At 44.7% G+C, this 26,647-nt stretch overlaps 1 protein-coding gene across 3 annotated transcripts in view; it reads left to right on the top strand.

The window, feature by feature from the left end:
• The window catches only part of LRRC4B (leucine rich repeat containing 4B), a 257,964-nt gene that overhangs the window by 183,532 nt on the left and 47,785 nt on the right, over positions 1–26,647 (top strand). The window contains exon 1 of one of the 3 annotated variants that reach the window (XM_044282417.1): positions 19,566–20,677. The exons of the other annotated variants lie outside the window; for them this stretch is intronic. The gene's annotated coding sequence lies outside the window, so the exon portion shown is untranslated. Of the gene's footprint in view, positions 1–19,565; positions 20,678–26,647 lie in introns of those variants that run through there. 3 annotated transcript variants of the gene reach the window in all.

The raw sequence follows: 26,647 nt of genomic DNA, 5'->3' as shown, positions 1-26,647 counted from the left end.
CTTCACGTCAGCCACCAATGCAACAGTCCATTGTCAGATATTTAGGCCCAGCACCCAGGCAGAGGAGAGAGGTCCCGTAACAGAGGATCTGGCTTCATGTCAGCAGAGAATCAGTCTTCATGTCATAGCAGAGAATCAGGCTTCACGTCACCCACCACTGTAAGAGTCCATTTTCATAAATTTAGGCCCAGCACCCAGGCAGAGGAGAGAGGTCCCGTAACAGACGATCTGGCTTCATGTCAGCAGAGAATCAGTCTGCATGTCATAGCAGAGAATGAGGCTTCACGTCACCCACCACTGCAACAGTCCATTTTCATAAATTTAGGCCCAGCACCCAGGCAGAGGAGAGAGGTCCCGTAACAGAGGATCTGGCTTCATGTCACCAGAGAATCAGTCTGCATGTCATAGCAGAGAATCAGGCTTCACGTCACCCACCACTGCAACAGTCCATTGTCATAAATTCAGGCCCAGCACCCAGGCAGAGGAGAGAGGTCCCGTAACAGACAATCTGGCTTCATGTCACCAGAGAATCAGTCTGCATGTCATAGCAGAGAATGAGGCTTCACGTCAGCCACCACTGCAACAATCCATTGGCATATATTTAGGCCTAGCACACAGGCAGAGGAGAGGTTCATTCAACTTTGGGTAGCCTTGCAATATAATGGTAAAATGAAAATAAAAATAGGATTGAATGAGGAAGTGCCCTGGAGTCCAATAATATATGGTTATGGGGAGGTAGTTAATGTCTAATCTGGACAAGGGACGGACAGGTCCTGTGGGATCCATGCCTGGTTCATTTTTATGAACGTCAGCTTGTCCACATTGGCTGTAGACAGGCGGCTGCGTTTGTCTGTAATGACGCCCCCTGCCGTGCTGAATACACGTTCAGACAAAACGCTGGCTGCCGGGCAGGCCAGCACCTCCAAGGCATAAAAGGCTAGCTCTGGCCACGTGGACAATTTAGAGACCCAGAAGTTGAATGGGGCCGAACCATCAGTCAGTACGTGGAGGGGTGTGCACACGTACTGTTCCACCATGTTAGTGAAATGTTGCCTCCTGCTAACACGTTGCGTATCAGGTGGTGGTGCAGTTAGCTGTGGCGTGTTGACAAAAGTTTTCCACATCTCTGCCATGCTAACCCTGCCCTCAGAGGAGCTGGCCGTGACACAGCTGCCCTGGCGACCTCTTGCTCCTCCTCTGCCTTGGCCTTGGGCTTCCACTTGTTCCCCTGTGACATTTGGGAATGCTCTCAGTAGCGCGTCTACCAACGTGCGCTTGTACTCGCGCATCTTCCTATCACGCTCCAGTGCAGGAAGTAAGGTGGGCACATTGTCTTTGTAGCGTGGATCCAGCAGGGTGGCAACCCAGTAGTCCGCACAGGTTAAAATGTGGGCAACTCTGCTGTCGTTGCGCAGGCACTGCAGCATGTAGTCGCTCATGTGTGCCAGGCTGCCCAGGGATAAGGACAAGCTGTCCTCTGTGGGAGGCGTATCGTCATCGTCCTGCCTTTCCCCCCAGCCACGCACCAGTGATGGACCCGAGCTGCGTTGGGTGCCACCCCGCTGTGACCATGCTTCATCCTCATCCTCCTCCACCTCCTCCTCATCCTCGTCCTCCTCGTCCTCCAGTAGTGGGCCCTGGCTGGCCACATTTGTACCTGGCCTCTGCTGTTGCCAAAAACCTCCCTCTGAGTCACTTCGAAGAGACTGGCCTGAAAGTGCTAAAAATGACCCCTCTTCCTCCTCCTCCTCCTCCTCCTCCTGGGCCACCTCCTCTTCCATCATCGCCCTAAGTGTTTTCTCAAGGAGACATAGAAGTGGTATTGTAACGCTGATAACGGTGTCATCGCCACTGGCCATGTTGGTGGAGTACTCGAAACAGCGCAACAGGGCACACAGGTCTCGCATGGAGGCCCAGTCATTGGTGGTGAAGTGGTGCTGTTCTGTAGTGCGACTGACCCGTGCGTGCTGCAGCTGAAACTCCACTATGGCCTGCTGCTGCTCGCACAGTCTGTCCAGCATGTGCAAGGTGGAGTTCCACCTGGTGGGCACGTCGCATATGAGGCGGTGAGCGGGAAGGCCGAAGTTACGCTGTAGCGCAGACAGGCGAGCAGCAGCAGGATGTGAACGCCGGAAGCGCGAACAGACGGCCCGCACTTTATGCAGCAGCTCTGACATGTCGGGGTAGTTGTGAATGAACTTCTGCACCACCAAATTCAGCACATGCGCCAAGCAAGGGATGTGCGTCAAATTGGCTAGTCCCAGAGCTGCAACGAGATTTCGCCCATTATCACACACCACCAGGCCGGGCTTGAGGCTCACCGGCAGCAACCACTCGTCGGTCTGTTGTTCTATACCCCGCCACAACTCCTGTGCGGTGTGGGGCCTGTCCCCCAAACATATGAGTTTCAGAATGGCCTGCTGACGTTTACCCCGGGCTGTGCTGAAGTTGGTGGTGAAGGTGTGTGGCTGACTGGATGAGCAGGTGGAAGAAGAGGAGGAGGAAGCCGAGAAGGAGGAGGTGGCAACAGGAGGCAAAGAATGTTGCCCTGCGATCCTTGGCGGCGGAAGGACGTGCGCCAAACAGCTCTCCGCCTGGGGCCCAGCTGCCACTACATTTACCCAGTGTGCAGTTAGGGAGATATAGCGTCCCTGGCCGTGCTTACTGGTCCACGTATCTGTGGTTAGGTGGACCTTGCCACAGATGGCGTTGCGCAGTGCACACTTGATTTTATCGGATACTTGGTTGTGCAGGGAAGGCACGGCTCTCTTGGAGAAGTAGTGCCGGCTGGGAACAACATACTGTGGGACAGCAAGCGACATGAGCTGTTTGAAGCTGTCTGTGTCCACCAGCCTAAATGACAGCATTTCATAGGCCAGTAGTTTAGAAATGCTGGCATTCAGGGCCAGGGATCGAGGGTGGCTAGGTGGGAATTTACGCTTTCTATCAAATGTTTGTGAGATGGAGAGCTGAACGCTGGCGTGTGACATGGTTGAGACGCTTGGTGACGGAGGTGGTGGTGGTGGTGTTGGTGGTACATCCCCTGTTTGCTGGGCGGCAGGTGCCAACGTTCCTCCAGAGGCGGAGGAAGAGGCCGAGGCGGCAGCAGCAGAATAGGCCGAGGCGGCAGCAGCAGAAGAGGTAGCAGGGGGAGCCTGAGTGACTTCCTTGGTTTTAAGGTGTTTACTCCACTGCAGTTCATGCTTTGCATGCAGGTGCCTGGTCATGCAGGTTGTGCTCAGGTTCAGAACGTTAATGCCTCGCTTCAGGCTCTGATGGCACAGCGTGCAAACCACTCGGGTCTTGTCGTCAGCACATTGTTTGAAGAAGTGCCATGCCAGGGAACTCCTTGAAGCTGCCTTTGGGGTGCTCGGTCCCAGATGGCGGCGGTCAGTAGCAGGCGGAGTCTCTTGGCGGCGGGTGTTCTGCTTTTGCCCACTGCTCCCTCTTTTGCTACGCTGTTGGCTCGGTCTCACCACTGCCTCTTCCTCCGAACTGTGAAAGTCAGTGGCACGACCTTCATTCCATGTGGGGTCTAGGACCTCATCGTCCCCTGCATCGTCTTCCACCCAGTCTTGATCCCTGACCTCCTGTTCAGTCTGCACACTGCAGAAAGACGCAGCAGTTGGCACCTGTGTTTCGTCATCATCAGAGACATGCTGAGGTGGTATTCCCATGTCCTCATCATCAGGAAACATAAGTGGTTGTGCGTCAGTGCATTCTATGTCTTTCACCACTGGGGAAGGGCTAGGTGGATGCCCTTGGGAAACCCTGCCAGCGGAGTCTTCAAACAGCATAAGAGACTGCTGCATAACTTGAGGCTGAGACAGTTTCCCTGGTATGCATGGGGGTGATGTGACAGACTGATGGGGTTGGTTTTCAGGCGCCATCTGTGCGCTTTCTGCAGAAGACTGGGTGGGAGATAATGTGAACGTGCTGGATCCACTGTCGGCCACCCAATTGACTAATGCCTGTACCTGCTCAGGCCTTACCATCCTTAGAACGGCATTGGGCCCCACCATATATCGCTGTAAATTCTGGCGGCTACTGGGACCTGAGGTAGTTGGTACACTAGGACGTGTGGATGTGGCAGAACGGCCACGTCCTCTCCCAGCACCAGAGGGTCCACTAACACCACCACGACCATGTCCACGTCCGCGTCCCTTACTAGATGTTTTTCTCATTGTTATGGTTCACCATAACAACAAATATATTATTTGGCCCAATGTATTGTATTCAAATTCAGCGGGATATAAATTTGAGGCCTAGTATTTAGGCGCTGGGTGACCGGTATGGATTTAGTGACAGAATTAGACTTGGAAATGCACAGAAGCGTGTGTGTGAAGTTATTCTGAATGACCCTATGTGCACCTTCAATATGATCTACCCTTTTAGGGATAGATTTCAAATAGCTCTGATATAGCAGAAACGACTAAATTATGAAATTGCTAAATTGGGAATTGTATTTCAACCCAGAACAAAAAATGTGCTTTGACGGACACTAAATAACTTTCCCAGCCACAACAGGACAGCGGTAACGAGAGATTTAGCGGGATATAAATTTGAGGCCTAGTATTTAGGCGCTGGGTGACAGGTATGGGTTTAGTGACAGAATTAGATTTGGAAATGCACAGTAGCGGGTGTGTGAAGTTATTCTGAATGACCCTATGTGCACCTTGAATATTATATACCCTTTTAGGGATAGATTTCAAATAGCTCTGATATAGCAGAAACCACTAAATTATGAAATTGCTAAATTGGGAATTGTATTTCAACCCAGAACAAAAAATGTGCTTTGACGGACACTAAATATCTTGCCCAGCAACAACAGTACAGCGGTAACGAGAGATTTAGCAGGATATAAATTTGAGGCCTAGTATTTAGGCGCTGGGTGACAGGTATGGGTTTAGTGACAGAATTAGACTTGAAAATACACAGTAGCGGGTGTGTGTGAAGTTATTCTGAATGACCCAATGTGCACCTTGAATATTATATACCCTTTTAGGGATAGATTTCAAATAGCTCTGATATAGCAGAAACCACTAAATTATGAAATTGCTAAATTGGGAATTGTATTTCAACCCAGAACAAAAAATGTGCTTTGACGGACACTAAATATCTTGCCCAGCAACAACAGTACAGCGGTAACGAGAGATTTAGCAGGATATAAATTTGAGGCCTAGTATTTAGGCGCTGGGTGACAGGTATGGGTTTAGTGACAGAATTAGACTTGAAAATACACAGTAGCGGGTGTGTGTGAAGTTATTCTGAATGACCCAATGTGCACCTTGAATATTATATACCCTTTTAGGGATAGATTTCAAATAGCTCTGATATAGCAGAAACCACTAAATTATGAAATTGCTAAATTGGGAATTGTACTTCAACCCAGAACAAAAAATGTGCTTTGACGGACACTAAATATCTTTCCAAGCAACAACAGTACAGCGGTAACGAGAGATTTAGCAGGATATAAATTTGAGGCCTAGTATTTAGGCGCTGGGTGACAGGTATGGGTTTAGTGACAGAATTAGACTTGGAAATACACAGTAGCGGGTGTGTGTGAAGTTATTCTGAATGACCCAATGTGCACCTTGAATATTATATACCCTTTTAGGGATAGATTTCAAATAGCTCTGATATAGCAGAAACCACTAAATTATGAAATTGCTAAATTGGGAATTGTACTTCAACCCAGAACAAAAAATGTGCTTTGACGGACACTAAATAACTTTCCCAGCTACAACAGGACAGCGGTAACGAGAGATTTAGCGGGATATAAATTTGAGGCCTAGTATTTAGGCGCTGGGTGACAGGTATGGGTTTAGTGACAGAATTAGACTTGAAAATACACAGTAGCGGGTGTGTGTGAAGTTATTCTGAATGACCCAATGTGCACCTTGAATATTATATACCCTTTTAGGGATAGATTTCAAATAGCTCTGATATAGCAGAAACCACTAAATTATGAAATTGCTAAATTGGGAATTGTACTTCAACCCAGAACAAAAAATGTGCTTTGACGGACACTAAATATCTTTCCAAGCAACAACAGTACAGCGGTAACGAGAGATTTAGCAGGATATAAATTTGAGGCCTAGTATTTAGGCGCTGGGTGACAGGTATGGGTTTAGTGACAGAATTAGACTTGGAAATACACAGTAGCGGGTGTGTGTGAAGTTATTCTGAATGACCCAATGTGCACCTTGAATATTATATACCCTTTTAGGGATAGATTTCAAATAGCTCTGATATAGCAGAAACCACTAAATTATGAAATTGCTAAATTGGGAATTGTACTTCAACCCAGAACAAAAAATGTGCTTTGACGGACACTAAATAACTTTCCCAGCTACAACAGGACAGCGGTAACGAGAGATTTAGCGGGATATAAATTTGAGGCCTAGTATTTAGGCGCTGGGTGACAGGTATGGGTTTAGTGACAGAATTAGACTTGGAAATACACAGTAGCGGGTGTGTGTGAAGTTATTCTGAATGACCCTATGTGCACCTTCAATATGATCTACCCTTTTAGGGATAGATTTCAAATAGCTCTGATATAGCAGAAACCACTAAATTATGAAATTGCTAAATTGGGAATTGTATTTCAACCCAGAACAAAAAATGTGCTTTGACGGACACTAAATAACTTTCCCAGCTACAACAGGACAGCGGTAACGAGAGATTTAGCAGGATATAAATTTGAGGCCTAGTATTTAGGCGCTGGGTGACAGGTATGGGTTTAGTGACAGAATTAGACTTGAAAATACACAGTAGCGGGTGTGTGTGAAGTTATTCTGAATGACCCAATGTGCACCTTGAATATTATATACCCTTTTAGGGATAGATTTCAAATAGCTCTGATATAGCAGAAACCACTAAATTATGAAATTGCTAAATTGGGAATTGTACTTCAACCCAGAACAAAAAATGTGCTTTGACGGACACTAAATAACTTTCCCAGCTACAACAGGACAGCGGTAACGAGAGATTTAGCGGGATATAAATTTGAGGCCTAGTATTTAGGCGCTGGGTGACCGGTATGGATTTAGTGACAGAATTAGACTGGGATATGGCCAAAAAATAACCACACTATTGCTGGTTAAATGCACTTGGTGACGGGCGCAGCTTGCCCCTGATGTAGTATATGGCCAAAAAATGAACAGACTATTGCTGGTTAAATGCACTTGGTGTCACAGCTTGACCAACCACACTACTGAGGGTTAAATGCACTTGGTGACGGGCGCAGCTTGCCCCTGATGTAGTATATGGCCAAAAAATAAACAGACTATTGCTGGTTAAATGCACTTGGTGTGACAGCTTCACCCTGATGTACTCTTTAGCCAGAAAACAACCACACCATTGAGGGTTAAATGCACTTGGTGACAGGCGCAGCTTGCCCCTGATTTAGTATATGGCCAAAAAATGAACAGACTATTGCTGGTTAAATGCACTTGGTGTGACAGCTTCACCCTGATGTAGGCTTTAGCCAAAAAACAACCACACCATTGAGGGTTAAATGCACTTGGTGACAGGCGCAGCTTGCCCCTGATTTAGTATATGGCCAAAAAATGAACAGACTATTGCTGGTTAAATGCACTTGGTGTGACAGCTTCACCCTGATGTAGGCTTTAGCCAAAAAACAACCACACCATTGAGGGTTAAATGCACTTGGTGACAGGCGCAGCTTGCCCCTGATTTTGTATATGGCCAAAAAATGAACAGACTATTGCTGGTTAAATGCACTTGGTGTGACAGCTTCACCCTGATGTAGGCTTTAGCCAAAAAACAACCACACCATTGAGGGTTAAATGCACTTGGTGACAGGCGCAGCTTGCCCCTGATTTTGTATATGGCCAAAAAATGAACAGACTATTGCTGGTTAAATGCACTTGGTGTGACAGCTTCACCCTGATGTAGGCTTTAGCCAAAAAACAACCACACCATTGAGGGTTAAATGCACTTGGTGACAGGCGCAGCTTGCCCCTGATTTTGTATATGGCCAAAAAATGAACAGACTATTGCTGGTTAAATGCACTTGGTGTGACAGCTTCACCCTGATGTAGGCTTTAGCCAAAAAACAACCACACCATTGAGGGTTAAATGCACTTGGTCGCAGCTTGTGCTGGCGCACCACAAGACACAAAATGGCCGCCGATCACCCCAGAAAAATGTGACTGACAAACGGTCTGGGCAGCCTAAAAACAGTGAGCAATTGAGGATCAGCAGCTCAATGATCCACAGCTGCAGATCGATCAGTTAATCAAGTCCTTTGGAGGAGTTAATCTGCCTAATCTCGCCCTACTGTCGCAGCCGCAACCTCTCCCTACGCTAATCAGAGCAGAGTGACGGGCGGCGCTATGTGACTCCAGCTTAAATAGAGGCTGGGTCACATGGTGCTCTGGCCAATCACAGCCATGCCAATAGTAGGCATGGCTGTGATGGCCTCTTGGGGCAAGTAGTATGACGCTTGTTGATTGGCTGCTTTGCAGCCTTTCAAAAAGCGCCAAGAAAGCGTCACAAAAGCGCCAAGAAAGCGACGAACACCGAACCCGAACCCGGACTTTTACGAAAATGTCCGGGTTCGGGTCCGTGTCACGGACACCCCAAAATTCGGTACGAACCCGAACTATACAGTTCGAGTTCGCTCATCCCTAATGGAGAGATGTTCTCATTAACTCTCTGTAGTTCCCTGTTGCAGGGTGCAGATCTTAGATCCTTATGGCCAGTCCATCTCAAAGTATGGTGGGCACTGAAGCAATATTCCCTTTTCATAGCAGTAAAGTCTTATTGCCATAAACATGCGGTACCTTACTGTCTGAATCTGTCATGTTTTACGTCCCCTCCAGCTGTGTTTACTTTCCCATGTGCATGCTCCAGTGGGCGGGGTTATCTATGCACGCTATCTATCTATGGCCGGCCCCATAGCGCTTCAAACACACGCGGTTGGTTATGCCCCTTCCGCCAGACTTACCAAGCGAGTGGGGACACTGGAACACAGGACCCCAGCCATACACACGTCTCCAGAACACTATAGTAAGTAAGTTTAATTCCTATTGATGTAGTCAATTTTGAAATGTAGTATTTTGGATCCTGATTGGTTCCCTTTTTTTTTACATTTCAATTAGGATACCATTGAGCCCTGCCATACGCACCTCTCCACATCAGTCTGTTAGCTTCAGCCCCGTGTTCCCTGACGATTCGTGGGGCTGACTCTTAAATTGATGAAATGCATCGGGGCACAGTTTCTTGACCAGGTGATCCCTTGAAGATAGGACACCACCTTAAGGCGAACACTAGGTCATCCAGTTGTTGTCTCTTGAAGCCCTCTACATCTAAACATAATAGGGCATTTTAGAGCCTTTTGAAAAGGGAAAGGTTCCGGACACAGCCGCCCCTTTCGGTGTGATGACTCTGTATTAGGTCATTAGGGAATACTAGTCCAAGTAGGGCACTTCAGGGATAGTATTAGATCCCTTACCCCATCTTTACCTCAAGAATCTTGATGTGACAGCAAGTACCCTCGAGCGTAGAAATCCTACAGTCTGCACCGAATCGGTACCTACCTGTCCTACATCCATATGATGAAATTCAACTGGACCGGTAAGACCTACCCTTTTTTACCGGTCTCAAGTAGATTCAGTCTGTGGTAGTTAGTTGTGGTTATTTGTTCTGTTAGTGGAACCTTTATGTGAGTCTTGCCTGGGTCCTGTAGTCGGCTCTTGGCATGCACATTAGGCTTCTGTTGAGGTCTTATTGTTTGTTTGTCTATGCAGGGGCCCACACTCTAGTTGTACTTATTAAAAGTTAAGTTTTAATATATGTTACTGCCCCTTCCCTTTAATTTTAGTTTTCTAATCTGTGCAGTACTCTGGAAGAGGCACGAACAGACATCTCTCTCAGACAGGCGATCTCTCTGAGTTTGTTTTTACCGGACTTTTGCCTCAGGCTCAGTGACAATGTCATACTGAATTGTGGAAGTGCGTCCAGGGGTGGTCTGAGAACACATCAGTGTTCCTGCTGACGAACTCCCTGGCCTCCTGAGTCTGTTTAGAGGAGACGCTGTCAGCAATCTTCACTGTGGCAACCATTTCCCTTGCATCCGACCGAGGGGACGGAACCTCTTCCCCTAGATAACTTGGCCGCGGGCTGTCGTCAGTACCGGTCTCCCTATCTTTCCAAGGTTTGAGTAAATTCACATGGTACACATGCTTCGGCTTTTGCAGCCCTGGCTGGTGTACCTTGTAGTTTACCTTTCCAACTTTTTCAATTACTTCATAGGGTCCCTGCCACCTAGCCAGGAACTTACTGTCCACGGTCTGTACCAGAACCAAAACCCGATCTCCCGGGATAAAGATCCGGACCCGGGCCTGTGCGTTATAGACCCTACTTTGAGCTCGCTGAGCTGCCTCCATATGCTCTTTTACAACCACGGTTTCCATACGTTCCTGCATCTGGGTGACGTATTCAATAATACTTTTATATGGGGTGGGTTGTTGCACCCACGGCTCTTTGGCTATGTCCAACAGACCATGAGGATGTCTGCCATATAGCAGTTCGAAGGGCGAGAACCCAGTAGAGGCCTGGGGCACCTCTCGCACTGTGAACATAAGATAGGGCAGAAGGAGGTCCCAGTCCTTCCCATCATTAGACACCACTCTTTTTAACATGTTTTTTAATGTTTGGTTAAACCTTTCTACCAGGCCGTCAGTTTGCGGATGATAAACGGACGTCCGTAGCTGTTTGATGTGCAGCAACTTACAGAGTTCCCTCATGACCTTAGACATTAAAGGGGTCCCCTAGTCAGTCAGAACCTCTTTAGGTCGCTAGCCCCACTATGGAAAACATCTCCATTAACTCTTTAGCTATAAGTTTGGCCGATGTATGTCGCAGGGGCACCGCCTCCGGATACCGAGTGGCATAATCTATGACGACCAACATATGTTGGTGTCCTCGAGCGGACTTAGGTACTGGACCTATGAGGTCCATAGCGATTCACTCAAACGGTACCTGTCACGGCTGAGGATGGGGAAAATCCTCAGCCGTGCGATGCCAGATGATGTTAACCCCTGCTCGGCCAGGACGACAGAATTAGGGAGCAGCTCACCTCCTAATCGCATCCCTAATCTGACCCTAACTCTTAGCTGCATGGGCCGACCTTTAAGGTAGGAGGACCCATGCTCAGGAACCTCGGATCCCTAACTCACCCTCCGACCGGTCCCTGAACTAGGAGTCCAGGTAAGACGGCCTGTTCCTTCTGGACACGGAGGAACAGGGGTCTTACTGGCCAAGCTACAGGGAAAAGGGGGAACACAAACAGATCTATGGATATGGCAGGTGAACTGAACCAGCTCCACCTACCTGCCACAGCCTTGCTGACTGGATCCCTGTGCTGGCAAGCTGAAGATCACAACGCATCCACACACACGGACCCAGATCCATAGCTGCACAGAAAAACAAGGAAAACATCAAAATAGACATCACACATAAACTTGATATAAACTTAATGTGACATAAATCTTATGACCACAAGGGTGGCCCCCACTGGCAGGTGGAAAACACAGGAGGCTGCTCCAGCTAAGCATGGCTGAAGCAACCCTCAGACATGTGCTAAACACAGAGGCTTTATAGGCCCAAGTAGCCACACCCAACAAACACACCCAGAGCACACACATACTGGGAAGGGAGTTAACCCTTCCAGCACCAGGGAAGGGAAACACAAACTTAAAGGGAAAGTGTACAACCCAGTGTACAACCGCAGGCAACGACATGGGTGGCAACCATGTCCTGGGAGTCAGCCCGAAGGCCGGGACACTGCCACCACATGTACACATACAACCAAACGTTGCCACGGGCAACCACAGTGAAGGGAAGATGTCAGTGCACACCAAACATAAAACAGAGTGCACACCAGACATACAAAAGTGCATACATACACGCACACAACTCCAAGACAACCGCACACATACCTGTTGTCCGCGTCAACCGCACCTGAGGCAAACAGCAAAATGCCTCCAGCTGCGGTTGACACAACAACCCAAACCGCGGGCAACTGTATGCGGCTCCCAAGGAGTCACGGCCATAAACATGGTCGTGACAGTACCTCAATGATCGGGAGAGGTACTAAGGGACTGCGGAAAAGGTGCTGGGGGCTAGTTGTTTGGCAGGTCGGGCAATACTTGCAAAACTCGTCGACCATTTTAAACACACTAGGCCATTAAAACCGTTGTCCTGTGTTTTCTGCATTCCCAGATGACCCCCGAAAACATGTAGGTGGGCTAACACGAGTTTTGCGATAAGCCTGGGGCACCACCAACTGTTCAATATGTTCACCCCGCAGCTGGTTTACCCGATACAGCATATTCTTATTAACCACAAAATGGGGAACATCGACTTGGCCCCAGGTTTTTGTGGTTCACCATCAATTATTACCACATTCTCCTAGGCTCGGGATAGGGTTGGGTCCCGGTGTTGTGCTGTACCGAAATTTTTCGCCGGAGACGTAGAGGTCTCCATGGATGCACATCACCCCAACTTTCTGGCCAGTATACTCAGTGGACCACACTAGGGTAGCCCTTACTAGGGTCACCAGGCTCCCTGAGTCCAGCAGCACCTCCACTTGAGTGTCTCCCACTTCCACCTGGCACATGTGGTCTAGAGATTCAGGGGTACCTGTTGCACATAGTTTTCTGGCATAAAGCAACTGACGATAACCACAGTTAGTGTTCATGGGCTCAACCCGATGAGGACTGTCAGCCCTTACATGACCAGGCTCCTTACACTGCCAGCAGACTAACGGAGCCAGGCCCATAGTGGGTACATCCCGGGTAAATTTCATCGGCTTAAATCTCCGGGCTCAATGCCCCCCTCCCAAAAGAACAACCCTGTAGATTCTTAGTAGCCTCATAACGTTCCACCAGGTCCTCCATCTCCAGGGCATTGCCAGGAGACACCTGGCCGATCCAGTGCTGGAGAGGGGGTGGCAAAGCCCTCCAGAACATATCAGCTAATAGTCGATCCAATATAGCCGTGGGACTCAGCATATCAGGCTGTATCCACTTTCGCAAGAGGTGAAATAAGTCATAATACTGGGGTCTCATGGGCTCAGCTGGGTTAAACACCCACTGATGTACCCGCTGGGCCCGAACCAACACATTCACCCCCAGTTTTGGTAGAATCTAACCCTTTACTTTCTGGTAGTTGGCCACTTCATCATTTGGCAAGTCAAGATACACCCACTGAGAATCGGATGCCAGAAACAGAGCAATGACCTCAGCCCACTGGTCTCGGGGTAGTTTCACCCTTGTGGCCACCTTCTCGTACATCGGCAGGTAGGTTTCGACATCATCTAAGGGTGTCATCTTGGGTATCACCGCACGGACCGCTTTTCCGGACATCATGGACGCTTTGGGATGTTCCTGCCGTCTATATTAGTTACATGTTGTAACAGCAGCTGGTTTGTTTCTTGCTGCTGCGTGTTAGCCTCCCGTAGTTGCAGTTTCTTTTCTTGCTGCTGCTGCTTAGCCTCCTTAAGAGCCTTCATTATGGCCTCCATTTTGTCGAAGGTCACGGGTTGAAATTTAGCAGGTTTAATGCAAGACATACAACCGTGCCCGGAGCAAAAATGAAAAACAACAATACTGGCGTACTCCATTAGGTTATTGCTTTTTGGGGATCGGTGCAATTGAAAGATGGTTTGAACAATCAGGTCAAAAGGCTGGCTCTAGCTTTGTTAGAAAGAGATTGTCGTAGATTACATTATGTCTGATTTTCAATTTTTTTTTACATTTTATCATGGGATAAAATGTATCATTTGTGTTTCTTTTTGTATCAGTTTTAAGTCTGTCTTTGCCTTGTGTGTCTGAACCAAATTTTTTAAATGGTGCACCTTAATAATATATTTGGCGTGAGTGCCATGTGGTTTACACCTATAAGTGTAAAAGTAGACCGGGGTTTGCCTGGCATAGACTGTGACTTTTCTGCAACTTTTGCCAAACGTGCCATAATTCAGGTCTAATCTTACTTTTAGCTCTTAAACATAGACCACATAGAAAAGTGGTGAGGAACACAGAATGTCGCAAAAATAGACCAAATGTCGCAGAAAACGGCACAGCTGCCATTACTTGCGACTTTTTAAAACCACAAAAACAAATGTATCTGATTTCATAGATGTCTCTTATAATATCATATATCTCTACTAGATTTCTGGAGATGGGTCATTGATCCAGGAATTTTTTCTCTGTGGCAGATTTGGAGTAGAGACAAACTTCATACTATAACATAATGGGTTAAAACTGATGCGTTTAACTATGTTTCCTTGAAAATCCCAGATAAAAAAAATAAGAAATTGGAGTCCACTGATGCCAAATGTGTACATACAGTATTTTCACCCTATAAGACGCACTCCACCCCCCCCCCCAAAAGTGTGTGGGGGGGGGGAATGTCAGTGCGTCTTATAGCGTGAATACTAATAAACCCTTCCATTATAGAAGCGCTCATTAATACAGCAGGACCGGGGAGCACTGAATGCAGCGCTCCTTGTGCTGGCTCTGTACTCACCACAGGAAGAGAGCTAGATCTTAGGAGCGGCGGCGCAGTCTGGCGCAGGAAAGGTGAGTTGATATATTTTTTTTGTCTGATCTGAGGTCTGATTAATATTGGAGTTCTGATCTGAGGTCTGTTTGAGGGTCTGATTAACATTGATGGCATGATCTGAGGTCTAATTGTGGGTCTGAGCCGTGGTCTAATTAATATTGGGAGTCCGATCTGGGGTCTGATTTGCGGTCTGAGCTGAAGTCTAATTAACATTGGGTTTTATCTGAAGTCTGATTGGGGGCCTGAGCTGAGTTCTATAAGTAACATTGGGTGTCTGATCTGAGGTCTGTTTGGGGGTCTAATAAATATTGGTGGTCTGATCTGAGATCTGATTAACATTGGGGGTCTGAGCTGAGTGTTAACATCGGGGGTCTAATTGGGGCTCTAAGCTGAGGTCTGATTAACATTGGGGGTCTAATTAGTCTATTTTCCTAGGTGTGTCTTATGGACAGGTGCGTCTTATAGGGTGAAAAAATATGGTAATTAGGTGGAGAGGCACAACTTTTCTGGAAGAGTCATCAAGGAGCCATAAGTGATTAGGGTACAGTATAATGATTAGCTTTCCCCACTGAAAACCTGTGAGTTTTTAGATTGCACATAATTAATACCACCTCAGTTTAAAAAAAATGTAACTTGTCCCCCTAAATCTTTCTAAGAGCAACATCATATACTGGGAATCAAAAGCAAGCAGTTTGGTATTCCTCTGTTCTACTGCTGCCACAAGATTTATGGTTCAACATTCATTATCCAGTTCGTCTGGGTAATGGGCAAGACAAACCCAGACTGATCAGCATAAACCTGCCTGGGGATAAATGTATGCAACCGACCAGATAAAATTTTAGCATGTAGTTGGAAGTCAGCATTGAGCTGTGAAATAGGACAGTGCAGTAATTCTTGTCCAGGCTTTGAGATTAAGAAGATATGTGGTTTCAGCATTTTCCTGACCATGAGGAACCCGTCACACTTAAAATAAATAGTCCCAGTTGGGAATGAAAGGGGTTTTCCAAGATTTTTAAACTCTTGGCCCAGAGCAGGGGACTATCTAAAATAAAGGAAAACCCCCTTATTCTCCTATTATAACTTTAGTCTCTCCAGCCCTGGGCTCCAGTCCCAGACGAACCTGTCCCTGCTAGTTTGGCAGTAATAACGTCACGTCTATCATTTTTGATGATCACTGCTGTCAGTCAGTAGCCTCAGTGGTCACATTTACATGAAAGGCACATGACTGCTGAAGCCAGTGATTGGTTGCAGTGGTCACATAAAAGATGGATGTCATGATCCAGCAGAGATCAGAGCGAGCACAGCACAAATAAAAGCAGAGTAAAGTGTTGTTCATTTATTTTGGAAAGCCCCCTGCCCTGGGCCAAAAATCATGGAAAACTCCTTTAAGAATGGGGAAAACTCCTTATGAAACTGACCAGTAAGACCATGCGGGCCTGGTGCTCCTCAGATCTTTAATACTAGATTTAACTTCATTTTAGTCTATTGCCAGAGGACCTCTATCTTCATAACTTCTATCATAATTTTTTGACAAAGTACCACAGTACCGATGTTCTATCCATTCACAGGATTCTAAGCACCTAGACACCTAGACATTTCTTTAAGACGTTTTAGAATTTACAGATGCAATGTATTAGTCATGCCGAGATTGTAAAATCAGCAGTGACATATAAAGGCATGAGTAAAGGAATCACATTAAAAGGTTCTCCAAATTGTCCCTTGACAATAAGCTGATCACAACGTGTTCCTTTGCTGGGATACCCACTGATTAGCTGTAATTTGTGGGGGAATCTGCGAGTAACTGCTGAGATTTTTTTCACGCGCCACCACTGAGGAAATAAAGTATCACACAGAGTCCTTTCAAATCAATGGGTTTGTTGGTAAAAAAAAACAGGAAAGGACCTGTAAAATTGCTCTCCACTCTGACAAAGTGATGAGGATCCTCCTGAACAGGGAAATACCCCTCTCTCCTTATATCAAAGGGGTTTTCTGAGTGTTTTATCCTCAGGATAGGTCATCAGTATCTGAACATTGGGGGTCCGATTCCAGGCACCCACTGCTGATCAGCTGCTTGAAGAACGCCAGCCTCCACGCAGCATAACCTAGGCCAGTGACGTCACGTTCATCAATACAAAGCATCGCTGCTATCCAATGGATGGAGCCATGCTTGTTAAGTTTTGAAAAGGTCGCAGTGCTCCATGGAGAGCCGAGGTCTCTTCAATCAGCTGATTGGCGATGGTGCCGGGAGTTGGACTCCCACTGATCAGATACCGATGAGCTATGCTATCTGATGCCTATCCTCAGAATAGGTCATCAATATCAGATTGGTGGAGGTATGACTCTGACCCTGTGGCGTCTTCCTTGACAAGTGACGTAACATGCATTGGTCCAGGGTTGAACTGGCACACCAGAGTACTAGAGGATCCTCCTGTGGACCCCAGATCTAAGACAATAATGGGCCCCTTATAATACAGTACACCTAGGGCAGTGATGGCTAACCTTGGCACTCCAGCTGTGGTGAAACTACAACTCCCAGCATGCTCCATTTATTTCTATAGCGTTCTGAGAGCAGCCAAGCAAGCGGGGCATCTTGGGAGTTGTAGTTTTACCACAGCTGGAGTGCCAAGGTTAGCCATCACTGACCTAGGGTCTCGCAGAAGGTAATTTGGTACTGAACTTGGATCCAATAACTGCCCGTCATCCTATTAAACTTCATAGTTCTCAATTTTAAAACAACAAAAATTACTTAACATGCATATAAACAGAGGGTGGGTCCTCAGAATCATTTCCTCTGGTGGGCCCGAAGAATTTCAGTCAGACACTGCATCAGTCACAAGGCCTTTCTGCAGATCAGTCCCATTTAAATGAATGGGACTGATCTGCAACACCAAGCACAGCCGCTATACAATGTATGACGCTGTGTTTGGTAACCTGTGAAATGCTACAAACCCTTCAAACAGCTGATCGGCAGGGGTGCAGCCGGGGGTGTAGGTATAGGGAAAGCAGCTGCTTTGGGGCCCAAAATCAGAAGGGGCCCACCCAGGAGGAGGAGTAAAAGATTTATTGTCAGGGCCCCCTCAGCACTATTATAAAATGACATTATATACAGAGATACTGTAGGAAAGTGGACTGAGTGGCTGCCGGGCCTCGTATGAGAGAGCCATCTTGACTAGCCATAGGGAAGAGGAGGTTGTGAAGAAGTTGCTGGGGTGGGGGCACCATTCAAAAATTTGCTGTGGGGCCCAGTCACTTCTAGTTATGCCTCTGGCGTGAACCAATCAGAAAATGATAACCTGTCCTGAGGACTGGGAACCCTTTTAACTCAGAATTTCCTACATAGGGTATATGAAAATGGGTTTCTTAACCAGATAACCAGGGGTGGACTGGGAACTTAAAATGGCTCTGTAAAAAAAAAAAAAAAAAAAAAAAATCTAAAATTGGCCCCATGTTATAGGAGAGTCTAAAGTGACAGGGCCATAAATACCTTAGTACAGCACATAATAACGCCCCAGCAGAACCAAATACCACAATGCAGCACAAAATGCAGTTACAGATACAGTATTTAACTATATCACAGTCCTGAGGATGGCAATACTATTGAACGCAGAAGGGGACGTGCCGCCAGACAGGTGCATAAGTACCAGATGCTCCTAGCATTAATTGAGGCTGATAGCAGCAGATCAGACTGGCGGCCATGATGAGGGCCCGATAGCCCCCTGGGCATCGGCCCTCCGGGAAATTTCCCTGTAGGGTTTATGGCCAGTCCTCCCCTGCAGATGACCAATAATAAGATGCTTACAGGGGGAGGGAGCTTGATGAGAACCTGAAATGCTTCACTATTCCAGGCAAATTTAGTAACCCTGATAATGTCCCCCCAGAGATGAGATCCAATGCTTGATCTGGGATAAGGGAAATCATGAGGCTTCCTTAACCTAAAGGTGACATTCTGAAGAAGAAGTCTAACTGTGGCTAATTCTAGCTACTGGGATAGGGCAAGAATGGAGAAGGGCCAGGAACAGTAAGAAGAAATGAAGCCTACAGCTAAAGGGAAAATTGAATTGGATGCCCATGAAGAAGAAAGAATAATTCAGAGATAATTTTCAAAATGTTTATGAGGTCCTGGGGTGAACTGAGGGAAGAGAAGCAGCCACAGGGCTAAATCCAAAGAAATCCAGCTGTTGGGCAGACGCACCAGCACCATGATAAGGAAGGAGAACCCTGATGCTCCATCGGTGAAGGAGCCTATTACTGCTGGGGATACACATAAATGTTTTGGAATTCAATAGATGTAAAGATTTGGATGTACATGCAAATGTAATGAGATTTTTATGCACCTCTCATCAAAGAGTGAGCCTATCGATAAGAAAGTCGAAAGCAGCTTTTATGCACAGCGGTTGCTGATGATGCCACAACAAAAGTCTGAGAAGACAAACCCATTGCAGAGCAGAGAGAGATACCGAAGGGCTCAGGTCCGGATGGCACTTTTAATGGGCCAGTATGGGAATGTCACAACATGGAGATGAGTCCCAGATTTCCTCATGGGGTGTAAGAAACACCAGTAATACCTGGATGGGTAAACCCCCTGAAGACTTCAAGAAGAATCAAGGCTACAGCTCACTTCCGTATTTTGGACCTAATTTGGAGTATACCTTCTGTCCTTGATGCTTATGTCTATATGGTTTATTTTGAGAAGAATTTTGATCTTTTTTTCTCGAACACCCCACTTTCCATGGCTGCTATTTCACGTTTGCACCTTTTTGAGTTAACCATTCTACGGCTTTGCATCATCACCAGCATATTCCATGCCCACCGTTTTCCCCTGTCTTCTCCCTCTCTTTCCATGTATAGATCTCCCACTAAACATGTCATCTCTCGCATCAGCCCCCGCCTCCCCGGTAGGAGGAACAAGGTCTGTACCACAGAGAGGTATTCGATCCCTTTTTCTCTCACAGCCCATTTCTGCACCTCATCTTCATGAATCATAACATGACAGCCAATCAGAATTATGCCTACCGGAGAAGGCTAATTAGATAATTGGATTTAATTTGTTTTCCGACGTGCACAGAAAGGGGCAAAAAAAACAAACCTGGTGTCGTTTTATAGTCCCCGGGGCCTTTTCTGAAAGATATCGGGGGTATCCTGCGGATAAAAAAGACAGCCATCAGACCTCCCTGTCAGGACTGGAAGGGACTTTTTGAGGAGGAGATTGGAAGATTACATCTACTGTGGTGGGGAGGCAGGTAGCGGCAAGCATCTTCTATTCATTTTGTACTAAGCAAATCTTGGTGGTGGTGGTGGTGGGGGGAGTACGGGGTTGGGAATGATGTGCTTCTCCAACAAGATGGAATCCTAGTGCAGCTGCACAGACAAATGGCTCTGAGAGAAAAACAAGAGGACAGTGGCAGAGAGAAGGATGGAGGGGAAGGCGAACTGTGAGAGGTTCCCTGCACTGCTGTGTGACTAGAAACCATAATTACATCACAAAGGAGAAATTATTTCACTCGGAAAACAGAGCTGCCAGGGGGGGTGGGCTGGAAGCAGCACATATACACACAGTGACTGTGAGTCCAGAGTGGGGAGGGGGAGTATCGCCTGCAGCTTGCAGGGCAGCAGGAGAACAGACCCATCCACCACAAGTGAGACATTTCTTCGCCTTGTTAGCCTGGTCACTGGCAGCTCCAGGATGCAACGCATGGGACATCTTCTTACCCTGAGTCCATCCACCTCTAGACGGGTGCAGAGCTCAGCGGTGGCCAGGGTATCTGCATCTCCCCGCCATGGGCCCTGCAGCTGCTAAGAAGAGATTTGTGCCTCCTCATCTGCAGCATTATTTCTTCTGACTCCGAAGAATTAAGGACAAGACGCAATATTTTGTTCATCCACATTCATTCTTAAAGCCTGAGTATTTTTTTTTTTTATAATTATTATTTTTTTTTTTACTGAATTTTCTTTTTATTTTCTCTGGAGCCAAAAAGGGGGGAGTTTTGGTCGTGATTAAATCCCCTCAGAGATGCAGGAGGGAGGAGGTGGAGGAGGAGGCGAGAGGAGCATTTCAAAGGATGTGAGCCAGACCTGGAGATGGGTGAGTGGTAACCATAGAAATGGTTCCAGTGGAGAGAACAGACAAGGGGGCGATGGGGACAAGTTTCTCCTGTTTGTATTCATTGCTCTGGTGCCTGATTCTGCTGCATTCGGCCCTGCAGCCTGTATTCTGGGTGATGCGGAGGATGATGGTCTCCGTAGTGGTGCTATTCATCACTTTACACGTTCACTCTCACCGCACGCAGTCCGTGGCTTGCGGTCATATTGATGGATGTGACCACGTTAGTCCTTTAGCCTTTGCAATAACCTGTTCCATACCGTAAGGCTAGACGTGTATTCTGCATTGAATGAATCTAATCCCAGACACAGGCCATCCCTGGACCCCCTAAGCCTGTCTCCTTCCATCCAGCCATTAACCCATTGCTTGCACAGAAGCAGGCCATAGCTGCGCTGCATTAACCTGCACATTGCCAATTAGGTCATCATCTGCGCTGCATTCATCTTGCGCTCTGCCCACATGTGACTACAAATCCTGCTCACAGCTGCAATAACCTTTACTCTCCAGGAGAAGAAGCGCTGCAGCTGCCATAGGCTTAGAGGTTCTGGCTGCTTCCCTCCCACGCTGCATCTTCATTCTTCATTAACACATCAGATCCTCTTCTCCTACAGCTTTTGTAGCATGGATTCTGGCAGAGCCGCTCTACGTTAACCACCGTTTTGCCAGAGGGTTGGAACGTTTTGTTTGCAGTGGAAATTCTCCTATAAACATGGATCATTATCTCCGATGTGACAGTTGTGATCATTGTGCAGAGAGAAGGGCCACTGGCTTCGTTTTGGAGAACATCTCACTAAATTAATGGCAAGGCCCAAACATCATTTCTCTGCTGCAATAACCTCAGAGAGGCAGGATAAGCCCCTGGCGGAAGTAACCTCCATCACCATCCCCAGACATGATTATAGCACAACTGATTCATTATATGATTATGACGGAGAAGTCAGGCCTTGTCACTCTGCTCCGAGATACTATCAGTACATTCACAGTTCATTAGAAGAAACTCATCTTCACTATTCCCTCTCAATATTTACTATGAAAAGACCCTGATATTCTGTCTGTTCATAACTGTTATCTATTTATGCACATATGTTACACTACTCCTCACTGTTCACTAATATTATATCCTCTTCACTTCCCGCTAATATTATTAATCCTGTTCACTGCTCAATAATACTGTACCTACTATTCACTATTACTCATATTATGTCATAGCCTCAATTATTATTTAATCTATTATTTAATATCATATCCTCAACTATTATTTAATCTCCATCACTACTCACTCATATTATATTATCACTCGTCACCATTCACTATTATATCCCTTTCACTGTTCATTAATAATATATCTTCTTCATTTCACACTAATATTATTAATCATGTTCACTGCGTAATAATACTGTGCCTACTATTCACTATCACTAATTTTATATCATCTTCACTATTCACCAATATACCCTCTTCTCTACTATTATTTTAATCTTCATCACTATTCACTCATGTTATATCCTGTTCACTTTCACTAATATTATAGTATCTTCACCCTTCACTATTATATTTTTTTCACTACTCATTGATACTATATCCCCTTCACTATTCACTAATATTACATAATCTTCTCACTAAAATTATATCACGGTCACTATTCACTAATATTATATCATCTTCTCATTAAAATTATATCACGGTCACTATCCACTAATATTATATCATCTCATCTTCGCTACTCACTAATATAACATAACCTTAATACTGTATTATTTAATCTGCATCACTACTCACTAATTTTATATCCTCTTCACTACTGGATAAAATGATATATCCTCTTCACTGTTCAATAATATATCTAATTACCTGTCACTAATGTTATATCCTCTTCACTACTCATTAATACTATATCTTCTTCACTATACTCTAATAATCTATGTCCTCTTTATTACTTACTATTATATCTTTACTTTCACTAATATTAAATATCCTCTTTACTTCTCACTAATATTTTATCCCTACTTTAACTAATATACTGTATTCTCTTCACCACTCACTACTATTATATATATATATATATTTTTTATTTTTTTTTCACTGTTCAATATTATATACTATCACTAATGTTATTTTCTCTTCACTACTAGTTGTATACCTTCTTCACAGTTAACTAATAGTATCTCTTCACAATTATATTTTCATCACTATTAAACATCCTCTTCATTATTTACTATTGTAATTTTTTTTTCAGTGTTCACTAATATATCCTCTTCGCTATTCACTATCATTACACCATTTTCGTATATTCCCTTCACTAATTAATATTATACCCTGTATACTCTTCATTAATATATTTGTCACTACTTGCTAATATTATATCAGTTTCAATACTCACTACTATTATATCTTCTTCACTGATCATTACTATATATCTCCTCACTACTCACTACTATAATATATCCCCTTCACCACTCACTACTATTATATTATATTTTCTTCATTTTTCACTGATATTATATCCTTTTCACTACTCACTAATATTACATCCTCCACTATTATTATATTTGTTCACAGTTCACTATTATATTTTTTAATGTCCACTCATTACATCCTCTTTACTATTATTATTTAATCTTCATCACTACTCACTCATATTTTATCCTCTTCACTATTCACTATATCCTTTTCACTACTATTATTATAAATTCACTGCTCGCTAATATTATATCCTCTTCACTGTTATTTACTTTACTAATATTATTTTCTCTTCATTATTCACTAACAATATATCCTCTTCACTCATTACTTATATTATAGCCCCACTACTCACTAGTAATATATCCTATTCACTACTCATTTTATCTCTTTAACTGTTTACCACGTCTTCACTACTCACTATAATTATATATTCTTCACTATTCTCTAATCCTATGTCCTATTCACTGATCACTATTATTATATCCTTTACTGTTCACTTCCCCATTGAATCATCTTCATTGTACTAGTTTTTAGTACAACATGCTCTACTCTATTCACCTTTGTTATATGTTCTATAAGATGGCAGCAACAGGACTGAGCTAGTCCTCAATTCTCTACAATGTATCACAACACCTCACGTCTCTTGTGAAAAAAGACCCCACTTCTAGGAGCAGTGCAGAGGAAATGCAGTCCATTATAGGGGGCCATATCTGGTACACTACCCTAAGCACCTCCATAGCAGTAACAACTCTCTGTGGGTTCTGCTATGTAATAATTTTGTGCTGTGAGGATGGCCCAATTTCATGGGCAATTGCATGTGGATATTAAAACTGTGCTGACACAACGATATGGCATACAATGTTAAATGGACATGTGGAGACAGTCTGCTGTAAAAACTACCATATGAAACTTTACAAGGGTGTGTCTAGGTTAATGAGGGTAGGACCACGTGGTCAGGTTTCCTGATGTAGGGTTGGAAGCCGAAAACTGGAGTTATTGCAGATTAAAAAAAAAAACTGAAGAAAAGTAATATTTGTCCTTTATATTTTCTTTCCTTTTATGATCCAGTCCTGACTATAGCTTCCAAAACTGCATCAGGAAGTCTGACCATGTGGTCATACCCTAAGAGGGAGTTTTTGGTGGCGCTCACATATGAGATATTTGTGTAGGCCTCAGGAGCCATATACAATAGACTAAGGTAAACCAAGGCCTGACAATTTCATCAGGATCAGCCAATCATCTAATGTGTAATAAATGTTCTGCTGATGTTTGTTCGGAAGAATTCATGGAAAAATATCAGGCATATTATATTTCAACATGCCCTATACTTTGCTCTTTAAGAATATTAATCGCTGCAACAAGAGCTTATTACTGTCTCACCAGAATATAGGCACACTCAGCTGAGATGTAGGTTAGAAGAATTGAACCCTGTACTAGAGGAGTAGTCACAGTATGGAAGTCTCCACTCTAAGGGTATGGCCGCATGGTCAGGTTTCCTGTTGAATGTAATCCAGCCATAAAACTTAAGCAATCTCCCCATTGTAGACCTAGAAGTATGATGTGTCTTCCTTACATTTCTTCTTGGTTCAAGGTATTCCAAGATGAGTGGAATGAGCTTTGAAAAACAAGAAAATGTTTGCGTTACTTAAAACACCCGACAGAATAACAAAGAGTTACTAAATTTTTGTCCAAAGCTAGTCATCTTGCTCCACTCATCTCAAGATAGCTCAAGTTCTTAGGAAAGTTAATAAAGGACGATGACCTGTTCCATTGAGATGAAATAAGTATATTCCAGAGTAGTTACACTACAAGTCATGAATGAACTTGGCACCCTTCAATGTAAAGTGCTCAGAGTTACTCAGATCTTAGAGTGTACCTTCTGATACCTATAGTAGAATCAGAACACAATGCAAATGTTACAAAAGATCTATGGGAGGAGCGTGGCCAGAGACATTCAAATTCTGCCCATGAGCAGGACAGACGAGGTTCCTTGCAGATATAGAGAGGATCAGCTCATTGTCAGGATCAGGCATTGACCGATCCTCAAAGGTCATGGCCATAATACCATATGTATCCCATAGAATTGAACAGATTAGCACTGCGAATGCATACTTAACAGGATCCATTCAAATGGGGGAACATAGGACCCCATTTTCATGATCAGTGGGGCCCCCATAGGTTGGACTCCTGCTAATCGGGTAGGATAGGGAATAGAGGAAGTGGATAGAGAAGCATATTAATGGGATAACCCCTTTAAGGTGTTCTTCATTGAAATGAAAGCTGGCTATGCACATAATTTAAAAGTTGTCCAAAATTGACCATCATTTTAAAATTTGTATTGAATGATTAGAGTGGATGTTAACTAACTAAATACAAATATATATAATTTAAGCTTTTGGGTGAAGCTTACATAACATAGCACCTTAAATCCAGATATTAAGACAGGTGAGCCACCACATATACTATATTTACCCATCATTTTAAAATGTTACAGAATGACGATACGAAGGCAAATTTCTGTCTATTGAAAATTTCATCTGTCATGGTGAAAAATTTCAGGTGATGTTGGCTGAAACTATATGGGCATTGCATGATCGGCCAACCATTAGCCACTTTGTTCAAGTTAATTTTATTTCATTATTTTTGTGCTTAATCTACTAGTCTGGTATGTAGCTGGTGGGATCATTCGTAAGAACTATTCTACGGACAATTAATTGAATACATTATGGCTGATCATAATCAAATTTGTATAGCCAGTTTAAAAAGTCCTGTAAAATAATTAAATAGCTCCAGAACATTGTTCCCCCTCCACCAGGCTTTACCATTGGTGCTACCATTGACAAAACATGCTCTCCTGCCACCCACCAAACAATACGTGTGTGTAAAGATGCCAGTTAGTGCCCTATGAATCATCACCTCAGAGAACATTTCTAATGCTCTGTTGCTTTTGTGCCTTACTTACTGTAGGCATTTCACATGCTAATCACAGATTGTATGCAGATGTTCAGGCAATGAAACCTCAATTCATGAAGCCTCTTACAGACACTGCTTAAATTGCATTCTGAAGCAGTTTGAAACTCATTTCATTTCATCACTCTCGATCAACACTGTAAGATTATAAGTTGAAATTGATGAACCTGTTTCTTTTCCAACCTAATCAAATACTGTCTGTAATATACAGTATTTGATTAGGTTGGAAAAAGAAACGGGGCCACCAAATCCAACCTATAATCTTACAGTGTTGATCAAGAGGAAGGAATAAAGCCCTATGAGGTGGTTGCTAGCTAAACCATTTTAGGTTGAAAAGTCCTTCTCAACTCCAAACTATATTTTCAATGAATCAACCACCACAACCTCCTCTGACAGAGAGGTCCATAGTCTCACTGCTCTTACACTAATGAATCCCCTTCTATGATGATGGTGAATCCTTCTCTCTTTTAGATGTAGAGGATGTTCTCAAGTCATGGTTACAGGCCTAGGTCTAAAAAG

This window comes from Bufo gargarizans, chromosome 2 (genome assembly GCF_014858855.1).
Source record: "Bufo gargarizans isolate SCDJY-AF-19 chromosome 2, ASM1485885v1, whole genome shotgun sequence".
Lineage (NCBI taxonomy): Eukaryota > Metazoa > Chordata > Amphibia > Anura > Bufonidae > Bufo > Bufo gargarizans.
The sequence above is the reverse complement of the archived record's forward strand: the minus strand, read 5'-3'. Positions and strand labels throughout refer to the sequence as shown.